General features: G+C 44.8%; 1 protein-coding gene across 1 annotated transcript in view; it reads right to left on the bottom strand.

Moving 5' to 3' along the window:
- The window catches only part of LOC147112824 (fibrocystin-like), a 610710-nt gene that overhangs the window by 362586 nt on the left and 234766 nt on the right, over positions 1–13358 (bottom strand). The gene's annotated exons all lie outside the window — the stretch shown is intronic.

Here is a 13358-nt window from a genome sequence, read left to right on the forward strand (position 1 = left end):
TACACTGCAGTGAAGCCATTTAATCATATGGGCCTGAACCATTGGTAACTCGCTGACAAGCGGCTCCATCAATAGGTAAAACATTCCAACTCCACTACATTACCAGTTGACTGGAAGAGTATATTTATCTGTAGCCAGGGGAAAGGGAGCACCGCTGAAGTCACCTGACCATACACGGTGTGGGTTCTGTCACCACCTTCACGTTATAGCAGTGACAGTTGCTTATCCCTTTTTCTTCTCTGCACCAACATCATGAGGAATATGCAAACATAGTCTAAAGATTCACAACTTACTATGGCCTCTGAAACCATACATTCAATGCTTCCTCTTTTCTCATTGGGTAGAAAATGGTATGGATTGCACCCATTTTTCAAACATAAAATGACTGCAACACTGACAGATTTAGCAGTGGAAGGCCCATGCCCACTCTAAGTGTGCATTCAGGCCACCACTAAATTCAGTGGGTCCATTGTTAAGGCATCCCAGGTGACTGCCTAAAATAGGCGTTAGGCCCCTAGGGCGAAAAATTGAGTAACGCCCCCTTTGGGGGTGCTAACTTCGCCGGGGCGCTACTTCCCGGAAAAATTAGCGCCCCCACAACGGAAATTGAGTGGAAGCGAGGCGCTACTGGAAGCCTTCCTCCCCTTCTTAAAGGGGAGGGGCCTTGTGCAGCGCAACCCAGCTGGGCCCCCGGAGATCAGGAGTGCCGGCAAAAGAGCCCAGCATGCAAGAGAAGTGCCGGGCTCATGGAATGCAGCCGGCACTCCGCGGGGGGGCGGGTATGGAGGCCGGGGACAGGAGCGGAGGCGGGGGCTGGCAGGCGGCCAGCAACAGAAATGGCCGCCCTGTACCTCGCCTTTAAATAGCACCTCCCCGGCCGCAAGTAGGCCCACCTGACTTTGTCGGACATAACGTCCAGCAGTAAGTCAGGGGGCGCTCCCAAAAATTGCGGCTGGAGTGCTGTGCATGGCGATGATGTCATCGCCGGCGGCGCAGCGCTGTGGAGCGCTACCGGTTACCGCCACCGCTAACCTCCAGCTGAATTACGGGGGAGGCATTAGCAGCGCTGCGCCCGGGCACTAGCTGCTTTGTGCCCCATTAACGCCCTCTTAGGGTGCTAACGGGAGGCGCAAAGCAACCAAATTTTTCCCCCCTAATGTTTAAGGACCCGCATGGAAAATTTGTTTACGATGAGCGGACCAGGTGCCAGGCTTGCCACGCTCAGGATTCTTCAGCAGCCGCTGTGGCAGTCAAGAAAAGTCAAGTTTTATTAAATTTAAATATTATATAAAAAAAACAAGAGGAGCAGGAGGACCCATTCATTGAGGTGGAAGTACCTCATTAAAAGGACAGTGCTCAATTGAGATTCTTTGTGAAAATCTTTGGTCATACCTTGGGACTCGCTGCAGGCATTGCAAAAATTGTTTCACTCATACTCAACTAACCTTCCCCTAGATCCTGTATTACTCTTGGAAAGGATTCTATATCAACACAATTACTGAGCAAGGATCTGAGGGCTGCACAATGGAGTTTACAACAACAGCAACTTGCATTCATATAGCGCCTTTAACGTACTAAAATGCCCCAAGGCGCTTCACAGGAGTGTTATTAAACAAATTTTGACACAGAGCTACATAAGGGGATATTAGGGTAGATGTCCAAAAGCATGGTCAGGGAGGTAGGTTTTAAGGACTGTCTTAAAGGAGGACAGAGGGGTAGAGGGGTTTAAGGAAGGAATTTCAGAGCTTAGGGCCTAGGCAGCTGAAGACATGACTGCCAATGGTGGAGCGATTAAAATCGGGGATGTATAAGAAGACAGAATTGGAGGAAAGCAGATATCTTGGAGGTTTGTAGGGTTGGAGGTTACAGAGATAGGGAGGGGCGAGGTTATGGAGGGAATTGAAAACAAGGATGAGAATTTTAAAATAAAGGCATTGCTTAACCGGGAGCCAATGTACCTCAATGAGCACAGGGACGATGGATGAACGGGACTTGGTGTGAGTTAGGATACGGTCAGCAAAACTTTGGATGAGCTCAAGTTTATGGAGGGTGGAAGTTGGGAGGCTGGCTGGGAGTGCATTGGAATAGTCAACTCCAGAGGTAACAGAGGCATGGATGAGGGTTTCAGCAGCAGATGAGCTGAGGCAGGGGCAGAGTTGGGTGATGTTACGGAGGTGGAAGTCTTGGTGATGGAGCAGATATGTGGTTGGAAGTTCATCTCGGGTCGAGTGCAACACCAAGGTTGCGAACAGTCTGCTTCAGCCTCAGACAGTTGCCAGGGAGAGGGATGGAGTTGGTGGCTAGGGAACGGAGTTTGTGGCGGGGACCAAAGACAACGGCTTCGGTCTTCCCAAAATCTAGTTGGAGAAATTTCTGCTCATCCAGTACTGGATGTCGGACAAGCAATGTGACAATTTAGAGACTGTGGAGGGGTCGAGAGAAGTGGTGGTGAGGTAGAGCTCAGTGTCATCAGCATACATGTGGAACCTGATGTGTTTTCGGATGATGTCGCCAAGGGTCAGCGTGTAGATGAGAAATAGGAGTATTTACATTGGGAATCCCACTTTACATGATCTATCTGCTGGAGGAAGTAGAAGAGTAGGAAACAGTAAGGGAAGCCAGATTAATCAGGTAGAATGAGAGGAAAGCCAGACCATCTCAGCATACTCATCCAGCAGGAAGTATAGATCCAGGCACACGTTCTTCGGAACTCTGTCTCAGGAGGCTGCACTTCCGACATTCAGTTTTAGAGAAGCTGTTGGTTGCTGCAGCTAAATCTGCAACCAAGGTCCACAGCACAGACAGCTCTCACTGTGGCGAAGAAAGTAATCACAACTCTCCCATTTTATTTCAGGGAGCCTCAGGGGACTTTTGTAAGATCTATGCTCTCCATTATAAGACAAGTCACCAATGCCCTCTTTGCCAAATCAGCTAAATTGATACAATTTGACAGTCCTGCCCCATAGATGACTGAGAGGGCCATGACATTTTTCATAATTCCCAGAGATCCCAGGATTGTCAAGGATATTGATGGCACCCATGTGGCATTGCATGCCCCAAATGTAAATCCCTATATTTATATGAACTACAAATTCCCCAAATTGTGCAGCACGTTTGCGATAATAGGTACTGCTTCTTGCACATGAATTCACATGATGCTGGGAGCTGTCACATTGTTTTTATACTTCACCAGTCCAGTGTCTTAGCTCTATTTCAACAAAAGGGGCAAGAGGCAAGATGGCTGCTGGGTGACAAGGGATATCCATTACTCCCATAGCTAATGACACCTCTCTGTTGGACCACTACTCTACAGAGAAGCACGACAGTGAAGCAGACATGAAGACAAGGATAAGAACTGAGAAAGCCACTGTGATGCTCAATTAAGGTTTCAGTGTCTGTATAGTTCCAAGGATGCCTTACATTATGCGCCCAGCTTGCAAATTATGGTAGCATCTGTGTGCATCACAATTTTTCAATCAGAAAACGAGTGATGGTAAATGTCCCAGAGGATGCCAGGGAGCCTGATGATGGCATTGCTGATGCTATAGACCTGGCCCATGAAGAACAGGAAGCAGGTGCAGTGGCTAGTGCTGTGAAATACCTGAGAGACAACCCATTTGGCACACATCTATGTATGAATAAGATATTATGTGAAAGTCCCAGCCCATCAAAGATCTACCTCCTCTCACCAACCTCTCTATGGTCTAAGTAAAATCCTTGCTCCTCATAGCTAGTCATTCTAATGCTGAACCTCAACATCAGCATATTGCCTGTTCCTCATTGGCATACAAGAAAACCAAGCAGTCCTTACATCAAAGATGCCAATGATTTATTACAACTATTTACAAAAAACATCATTTGGTCCTGTTGCCTTATGACTAAGCATGGTTTCCTCTGCCCTATTCTAACACTTATTCAATTTACCACCTCAGGGCCTGGGTCTGAGATGTAGACATTGCTTCCATATATTATGAGCTGCTTAAGATAGCCCTTCTCTCAGAGCCACTCCCAAGTCCTGCGATGGGCATGGGACAGGCTGACTCTTTGTCATGGCTCCTTGTCACCCTGATAATGCAAAGATAAAGATTTCTGTGGGGAGCTGATGGAGTGTTCCTCTGTGCTATGAGTAAAAGCAATCTCTGAGACACACACATCAGCTTCTCCACTGGTCCTGGGAGCAGGATTCTGGTTACCAATAATCAGTGAGAGAATGGACCTCACAGAATCAGAAAGATTCTAAATTCCAGCGAGAAAGTCAACTGAATTTCATTAAGCCCTTCTGAGATTCTGCCCTGTATACTTTACAATCTGGTTGACACTGACCTCTCCACCAACCATTTCCCAAGACCTACAGTCCTTCATTCAATGCCTCCACATTTAGTAGACTCACTTCTATCATGTGATACCCTTTTTGTTTATTTTACTCCGTTTAGTACCCCAAACCTGCCTGAAAACATCGTTCAAAGCAAATTACAGGCCAGAGTCTGATCACCATGCTATAAGGATTTAACTTGCATTTCTAACTCCAAATCGTTTTATGTAAATCAGAAACAGTAGTTGTCCCAGCACCGATCTCTGAGGTGCGCTACTGAATCCATCTCCTCGGCCCAATATCACACCTCTAACTTGTGCCTGCTGCTTCCTCTCTGTTATCTGTTTCCAAGTTTTACCTGGGATACTCATTGCCTTCAGCTTGTGTAACAGCTTTTCATGTGGAACTTTATGAAATACTTTCCAGGAATCTGGATATACTACATCAAGTGCCTTATCAACATCCACTTGGGATGTCACCCTCAGAAAATTCAAAGAGATGGATCAGGCAGTATCTGCCCTTTATTATATTATGTGGGTTGCCATTTACCAAGCTATTTCAATATAGATCTTCCTCAACTTTGTTCCTAATGATCAACTATATCATTTTGTCAGTTGCCAATATAAAACTAATGGCTCTGTAGTTACCTGGGTTTGTTTTAACACCTTTCTTGAAAATGGATACCATGTTGGCTTGTTTTCAATCCAATGGGGCCTCCCCTGCCCACTAATTACCATTTCCTGAAATACCTCATCATCCTTTTTATTAATTTTAGCCTTGGTGGTGTCTGACACTTTAGCTTTCTCAAAAAGTGTTTCTGCAGTTACTTTGAAAGAAGCTGGGAAGTCTTATCTCCCATCAGAATGTTTGTAGCTTGTCAGTATAACATCATTTCTGATTGGTTTATTAGATTATCAATCATAGATATGTGGCTATCCCTGGAAGGCTATATTGTCATTTAATTTGTTAAAATAATTTTCAAGTCATGTTTCTGTGCAACACTTTGGACAAAATTAGATTTATTGACTGAGGTTATGTTGTCCCATATCTTTCAATTTGCCAGAAGTCAGAATGAATAATTAGGGTGCAGCTGAGTAGAATATTTGTCCAGTGGGATGGGCCAGCTGAATAACCCTGAGTGGTGAAGTCACATGTGTTCGGCTTGTCATTGTACAATGCAGGGCTGGTTCTGTGGTCCCAGGTTCCAAGTGGGGAAGCCACACTCGAAGGGAGTGCAGGTTGGAGCGAGGACACAACACCGAATCTGTGATTCTCCAACCCGTGCTCCCTGCAAGGGGATGCGACCAAATGGATAGCTCATTCGGAGAGCCAGCATGATGGGCTGTATAGCCAGCTTCTATGCTGTAAAATTCTATGTTTGAACATAGTATCAGTCACAGTTCCTGCGTAACTTTGGCGGAAGATTGGCAGTAACCCTACAGAAAAGGCGTAAGTCACCATTTAAGCCATTTCTCCAGGGTTTCCACTGATCTCTGTAAATATAGATGTGTTGCTAGTTGAATAACCATAGGTACATGATGCAAAAGGTTTCAACTTGAAAATTAACATGACATATTTGGCTTAGATTCCCAATGAAAGGAAATGTGCCCTATAAAGAAAGCTGTATTGAAGTCCATACATAACCCTTATATTCAATTTAAAATGTCTGTAACTTTTTCCAATAGAAAAAATATTATTGATTTGAAAGGCAAAACTACAATAGGCTCTAAAATGCCAGTAGAAAATAAGAGCTGGATTTTCCTCCATAATCCAACCTGAAATCATACAGGATTGCAGCAGAATCAGCAAAAAAAAATGGGGTGATGAGGCCTAGTGCTGCCTCACTGCTCTGACCTTGAGTTATCCATTCCCTCCACCCCACCAGGACCACCACTGGCCATCTCCCACCTGCTGCATGTAAATGTTTGGGGGGGGTGGTGCGGTGGAGTCTGACCTCTTGACCTTCTCGATTACCCCAGCTACTGCTGCTCACCCAGGACTGCCTGATGGAAGTAAGCTTGGAGTAGCATCAGGAGGGCCCAAACATTCTTTAAATAGACAGCAAGACCCCATGGAGGCTTCCTCTCCTTCTATTTCTGCCCCAAAGCCTCACCTGTTTAGGCCTCAATCCTAACTAAGACTCAAAGAAGGAATTTGCCATTTTGTTTTTTGTGGTGCATCTGCCCCTTTAAGTTCCCTGGCTGCCTCTTTAGGTATTTCAGCAGTATACACTACCAGGGTTTTCCTGCATGCACTAGTAGGCTCCCTCTTAGTGGTGGAAATCCCGCCGGGAACCCACCATGATATGAAATGTCCTCCAGCCCAGAAAACTGAGTCGAGGTCGCAGCAGTATCAGGATGCTACCAAAAAGAAGAGAATCCAGCCCTAAACTCTCACCTTCAACACTCACATCCACTTTTAGTCATTCTTAAATTCAAAACTGTGACAAACTGCACTTCAGGTTTTCTTTTGTTGCAGTAACAGTGGTTGAATGTCAGATATGCCTTCCGCTTGAGTTATGATAATCCCGTGTAATGCTGTTGGTCACATTGTCTTGGTGTTCTATGTTGGCATGTATGAATAGGTAATGGACACAGCATAACATTTTTAAGATTAAAATAAAGGATCGCAGAAAACTTAGCAGTGCCGAAAGTTCAGCTGGTGCTATTTCCACCCATTCGAATTTCCTCCTCATGACACTGTCCCAAATCCTTACATATTAGGGACAGGCTTCATTACCAATGCTAATGAAGCACCCATCTAGCAGACCCACTGAGATTTATTGCTAGAAAATGTTGGTGAGTGAATGCGCTTGGGTAAGTTACAAGCTGCCCTCTCCTGGGGCAGGTCATTTTTGAGGTGAGTACCTTCAACAGGCTTTGAAGAATGCACCTTTTCAAGCCTACTGCTAGTCTCAGAAGAGGCCAACTTGTAACTTATTTAAATATATTCACTCAACAGCATATCAAACCAATGCACCAGCAAAAACCCAGTAAACTCAATTATCATTCATCTGTAGTTTCTTCCATATTAAAGCAACCTCCATTTATAGAGTGTCTTTAATGTAAAGAACGTCCCAAGGCACTTCACAAATAGACGTAAGGAAAACAGATGTTGAGCCAGGAAGAGACAAATTAGGAGGGGTAACAAACTTGGTTGAAAAAATGAGTTTTGTGGGTTTTATTTAGAAGTTGGAGAAAGAGGTGGAGTGGTTTAGTGAGGGAATTTCAGATAATATACCCTCATAGTCATTGTTCTTTTAAAATTTAAATGATTAGGGAGAGCCTCAAACACGCTGTGACAACAGGTGAGAAATTGAGAGAAAAATCTGAATTCTCGAGCGAAAGACGACAAGGGCAAGGAATCAGGTGGAAAAACACAGCACAAAGATCACACCATAACAGAGAGTAGAAAGAATACATATTACCTCCCTTCTATTTGGTGTTTCATCTCCCTCCCTGCTCTTAAAACATTTGCTTGGTCATCAGAATTTGAGACAATTTAAGATTTAATCTCAATGTTTTGCTTCTATTAATTCAACACTTCATCAGAGTTAAGAGATATTCCAGCTATTAAGTTTCAGTTGCAGATATAGTGACAGCCACATAAAATATTATTATATTAGTAAATCAATTTTCATTATAGCACAGTTGTATTGTAGATTTAAAAAAACACTGACGGCCATAACTTTGCAGTAGCTGGAATGTGTCAAGACCTTTTCAACAAGTAGGCTAGTAAAGGATTTACTGTAACCAAAACCCTCTCAACATTTTACATTTAATTTAGTATATACCATAGTTATGATGTACAATGAAATGTATTGAAATAAAAATAAACTCACAAATCATTTCTGCTTTGATTGATTCAGAATGTAACATAGTACTTTTGGAGACGCTCATGACATTAAAATTAAACAGAGTTCAGTCTGGGCCACCACTTGTTATTTTTCAGATGGGGTGTTTCATCTGAAAAGCATGTTTCTGAGTACCTTGTCCATCCAAGCATTACATAAACAGGCTTCAACTGTAGAAGTGACAGGAGACCTGTTTTTGTTTTCATGAAACTTCCTATGTGGGAATAGCCAAACAACGTCTGTGCTATTTTTTTAATCTTTGAACTCAATTTTATTTTTGTTGGTTTTCAATTGGGTCAGGGAGAGAATAGAGAGTTATTCTCACATTAATAAACCAAACTTAATCAAACATTCAAACTGAGGCCTCTTTAGCTCCTGCCGACCAATTTAACTGAAGTTGAAAAGGATGGCATGAGAGAAAAAGAGGGGGAATAGAGTAATAGCTGCTGTATGTGGGCAAACAGTTCATATAACTAGGGCTGTAGAGAGGGCTTTAAACTAATTACTGGGGGGGGAGGTTTCTGGAGAGCAAATAATAAAAATGACTACGGAGAAGGTCATAGACTTAGGTAGCAGTGGGGGAATTAAAAAACAGAGCGTGTCAGGAAGGGGCAGAAGGTATGGAGTAAAAGGTAAAGTAGTAAAAGGGGAAAAAGCAGGAACTAAGTGTCACAAAACATATTTGAAAGTTCTTTATCTGAATGCACGTAGCATTCGTAACAAAATGGACGAGTTAACAGCAGAAATAACTACATATGGGTATGATCTTGTGGCCATTACAGAAACATGGCTGCAGGGTGACCATAACTGGGAATTAAATATACCAGGTTACTTAACAATCAGGAAGGACAGGCAGGAAGGAAGGGGAGGTGGGGTGGCTATGTTAATAAAGGAAGGAATCACTGTAATACAGAGAAATGATATTGGGTCAAAGGATCAGGATAGTGAAACAGTTTGGGTGGAGATAAGGAATAATAAGGGGAAAAAAACACTAGTGGGCGTAGTCTATAGGCCTCCGAACAGTTGCAACTCTGTTGGACGGAGTATTAATCAGGAAATAGTTGAGGCTTGTAATAAGGGAACAGCTATAATTATGGGGGATTTTAATGGTTCGTTCTCAGACTGGCAATCAGTAACTAGTGGTGTTCCGCAAGGGTCAGTGCTGGGTTCCCAACTCTTTACAATCTATATAAATGATTTGGAGGAGGGGACCGAGTATAACATATCAAAGTTTGCAGATGATACAAAGATGGGAAGGAAAGTAGTGAGTGAGGAGGACATAAAAAACCTGCAAAGGGACATAGACAGGCTAAGTAAGTGGGCAGAGATTTGGCAGATGGAATACAATACTGGAAAGTGTGAGGTTATGCACTTTGGCAGGAAAAATCATAGAGCAAGTTATTATCTTAATGGCAAGAAACTGGAAAGTACTGTTGTACAAAGGGATCTGGGGGTCCTGGTGCACGAAACTCAAAAAGTTAGTATGCAGGTGCAGCAAGTGATCAAGAAGGCCAATGGAATGTTGGCTTTTATTGCTAGGGGGATAGAATATAAAAACAGGGAGGTATTGTTGCAGTTGTACAAGGTATTGGTGAGGCCGCACCTGGAATACTGCATACAGTTTTGGTGTCCATACTTAAGAAAAGACAGACTTGCTCTCGAGTCAGTACAAAGAAGGTTCACTCGGTTAATCCCGGGGATGAGGGGGTGGACATATGAGGAGAGGTTGAGTAGACTGGGACTCTACTCATTGGAGTTCAGAAGAATGAGAGGCGATCTTATTGAAACATATAAGATTGTGAAGGGGCTTGATCGGGTGGATGCAGTGAGGATGTTCCCAGTGATGGGTGAAACTAGAACTAGGGGGCATAATCTTAGAATAAGGGGCTGCTCTTTCAAAACTGAGATGAGGAGAAACTTCTTCACTCAGAGGGTAGTAGGTCTGTGGAATTTGCTGCCCCAGAAAGCTGTGGAAGCTACATCATTAAATAAATTTAAAACAGAAATAGACAGTTTCTTAGAAGTAAAGGGAATTAGGGGTTACGGGGAGCGGGCAGGAAATTGGACATGAGTCTAGGTTCGGAACGGCCATGGCCCTGTGGGTAGCGGAGCGGGCCCAGGGGCCGTGTAGCCTGGTTTTGCTCCTACTTCTTGTGTTCTAATTATGTGTTAGATTTCAGGAGATGGTTTTATTCCTGTTCCTGGCTGGGGTGGAGATCACCTTTTACAGAAGGTACGTACTGTAGAAAATATAGGGACAGAGTGATCTCCTGGACGAGTTTCGATCGCCTAGATGGGTCGGAGAGGAATTTCCCAGATTTTTTCTCCCAATTTGGCCATTGGGTTTTTTATCTGGTTTTTCGCCTCTCCCAGGCGATCACATGGGTTTGGGTGGGATGTAGAGTGATAGTAGACTTGAGGTTAGGATCAGATCAGCCATGATCTTATTGAATGGTGGAGTAGGCTCGAGGGGCCGATTGGCCTACTCCTGCTCCTACTTCTTATGTTCTTATGTTCTTATAAGTGAAATACAGAAAGGGATATTGGACAAACACAATATTAAGAACAAGAACATGGTTGAAATGCAATGCTCAAAATAATTCTCTCCCCCTCCCGTTAAATGCTCTGTGAACAAACTTGATCTGTATGAATCTTGTTAATAATCTTTGACTCGGATTCAACCTTTCTCATCCAGCAATAATCCAACTGGAATTCCTTTTTTTATATTTCAGCTCAACTAAATCAAATAAACATTCCCTAAAGTGTCCAATTTTAGTAAAAACTAGCACACATTCGGGTATCTACAACGATGCCACATTGAAACTGCTATGTGACTTCTAAATTCAGAATCTCCAATCTGGGGCTATTTTGGGTGAGTGACTGTTTTCAGAAAGTTTGAAATGTGCTGTTAGAGGCAGCAAGCCTGAATAGCCATATAATACACAATGTTGAAAAGAGATATACAGGTAGTAGCGTACTGGTGTTGTTCCCATGTTTTGCGTTTTAAAACAGCTGATAAGGGCACCCGGGAAACATGCATTTTATGAAGAATCCCTCCACAGTGACATCATGACACTATGGCCTAGAAATTGGCCTGAGGTGCCCAAGAGGCGCAAAGTTCGCCTGGGCGCTGGAATTTGCGCCGCGATCGCCGCAAATTCAGTTGAAGTGCCCCTAGAGGGAGATGGGGCGCGGCTCGAGGCGCTCCGCGTCCCTCTTAGGGCACTGAAAGTGAATTTCGCAGCGTTACGTGCCGCAGTGCCACACGCTGCGGCACGGCACGCTGTGGTACTGCAGGCCTTCCTCCCACTGTTAAGGGGGAGGGGCCTGCAACAGCGCGAGCCCCGATCGCGAGCGCTGGCAAAAGAGCCCGGCACCAAGGAGAAGTGCCGGGCTCTCGGGAAACAGCCGGCAATGCCGCGGGGGGGGACCAGGAGGCCGGGGACGGAGGTGCTGGCAGGCGGCCGCCAAAAATGCGGCCGCCCCGCACCTCCACCTTATCTTGTGCCTCTGCCAGCGCAGCAAGGCCCTGTGAACCGGGCGCAGGTAGCGAACGGCGCTACAGCGGCGTTCGCTACCAAATATCGCGATCGGGGCGCGAATGGGGCGCTGCGCACACCGATGACATCATCGGTGGCGGCGCAGCGCAAAAGGCTAATGCCACCATTAGCGCCCCTGCTGAATATCGCAGGAGGCGCAGCCAGTGACGCTACAGCCACTGACTGCCTCTTTAGGTGCTAACAGGTGGCGCTACTCACCCAATTTTTCCCCCTATTTCTCCTGTATATTGTGAAATGGCAGGGCCGGATATATCACTTTATATTTTATTTTTTGGTAACTAGCCACAGATTAGTATCTTGACAGAATATATTTTGAATTAATTTGCCCTCACCTGTCCTCCAATCAGGTCACCAAGCAACAATCCTCCAAACTGTGGATTTAAGTTAAGCAATTTGGGCTGCCACAATCCCAAAGTTAAGATGGCTCTGCTGTTGACCACAGAGCTAATTTAAGACTATTCACATGCAGCACCCATTTTCCTTCCTATGTGCAGTGCTTTACACTCATCATTATTAAACTTCATCTGCCACTGTTTGGTCCACTGCATATCTTATCCAACTCATTCTGTAATTTCTGAGCTGCCTCCTCTGTTTCCACTGCCCCTCCTAGTTCAGTATCAACAGCAAATTTGATGAATTTGCATTGTTTCTGAATCTGGTTTATTATGTAAATTAGAAACCATAGTGATCCTGACACCCAGCCCTGAGGCCACCCCACTCAGGACCTCCCCCTTCCCTGATATAATTCCTTTAGCGAGTACTCATTTTCTACCCTTCACCCAACTTCTTATCCATTCCCAGAGTTTACCACAAATCTCCTTTGAGTTTAATCAATAGCCTTTCTTTTGAACTTTGTAAAAAGCCCTTTGGATGTGCTGCCTGATAATTACCATAATTGTAGCGCACAGCCTAGCAATGAATGTGCTGCTGACAGGCTGTGAGCTCAGCAGAGGGCCGAAGTTCGCATTGCTGGAGCGAGGCTAGCTTTACTAAAGCTAGCCTGCTCCTATTAAAGGCAGTCTGCAGCTCTTACAACTGAGCTGCATTCTGCAGATAAACATTTTTTAATTGCTTCAGCACTAGGCAGTCTGCACCTTTTAAAGATGAGCTGCCTTCTGCTGATCAAAAATGATAACAGTGCTTCAGCACTAACACAAATGGCTCAACAGGCCAGGGAAAGGACACCCAGGGTCTCGCACGCAGCACTCCAGCTTTGTGCAGGGGGTCAACACTGCAATAGAGGTCCTCTACCCACAGGGGGCCAGGAGGCCCACCAGAAAGAACGATGTGAGACCAGATCGCCGAGGCCGTCACTGCCAGCAATGTCGCCCCCAGGACCTGGCTTCAGTACCCAAAGAAGTTTAATGACCTCAGACCAGTGGTCAAGATCAGTAAATGCATCTTCAAAAGCTGTCGCCTATCAGCTGCACCACTAGCATCACACACTGCTCAATGCATGACCTACCCCCCCCATCACTAACTCACCAACAACCTCTACCAAACATGAGGCACAACTCACATTCCGAGCTTCACCTCACCCCCCTGGAGGAGACGGTACTGCCCATTCTTGGCAGGGGCATGGCTGAACCCTTGGTCAGTGTTGGGGCCGAAAGAATATAAGATGCCGGTATTC

The sequence above is a fragment of the Somniosus microcephalus genome, chromosome 9 (genome assembly GCF_052327205.1).
Source record: "Somniosus microcephalus isolate GS21.2 chromosome 9, FLI_Smic_1.0, whole genome shotgun sequence".
Lineage (NCBI taxonomy): Eukaryota > Metazoa > Chordata > Chondrichthyes > Squaliformes > Somniosidae > Somniosus > Somniosus microcephalus.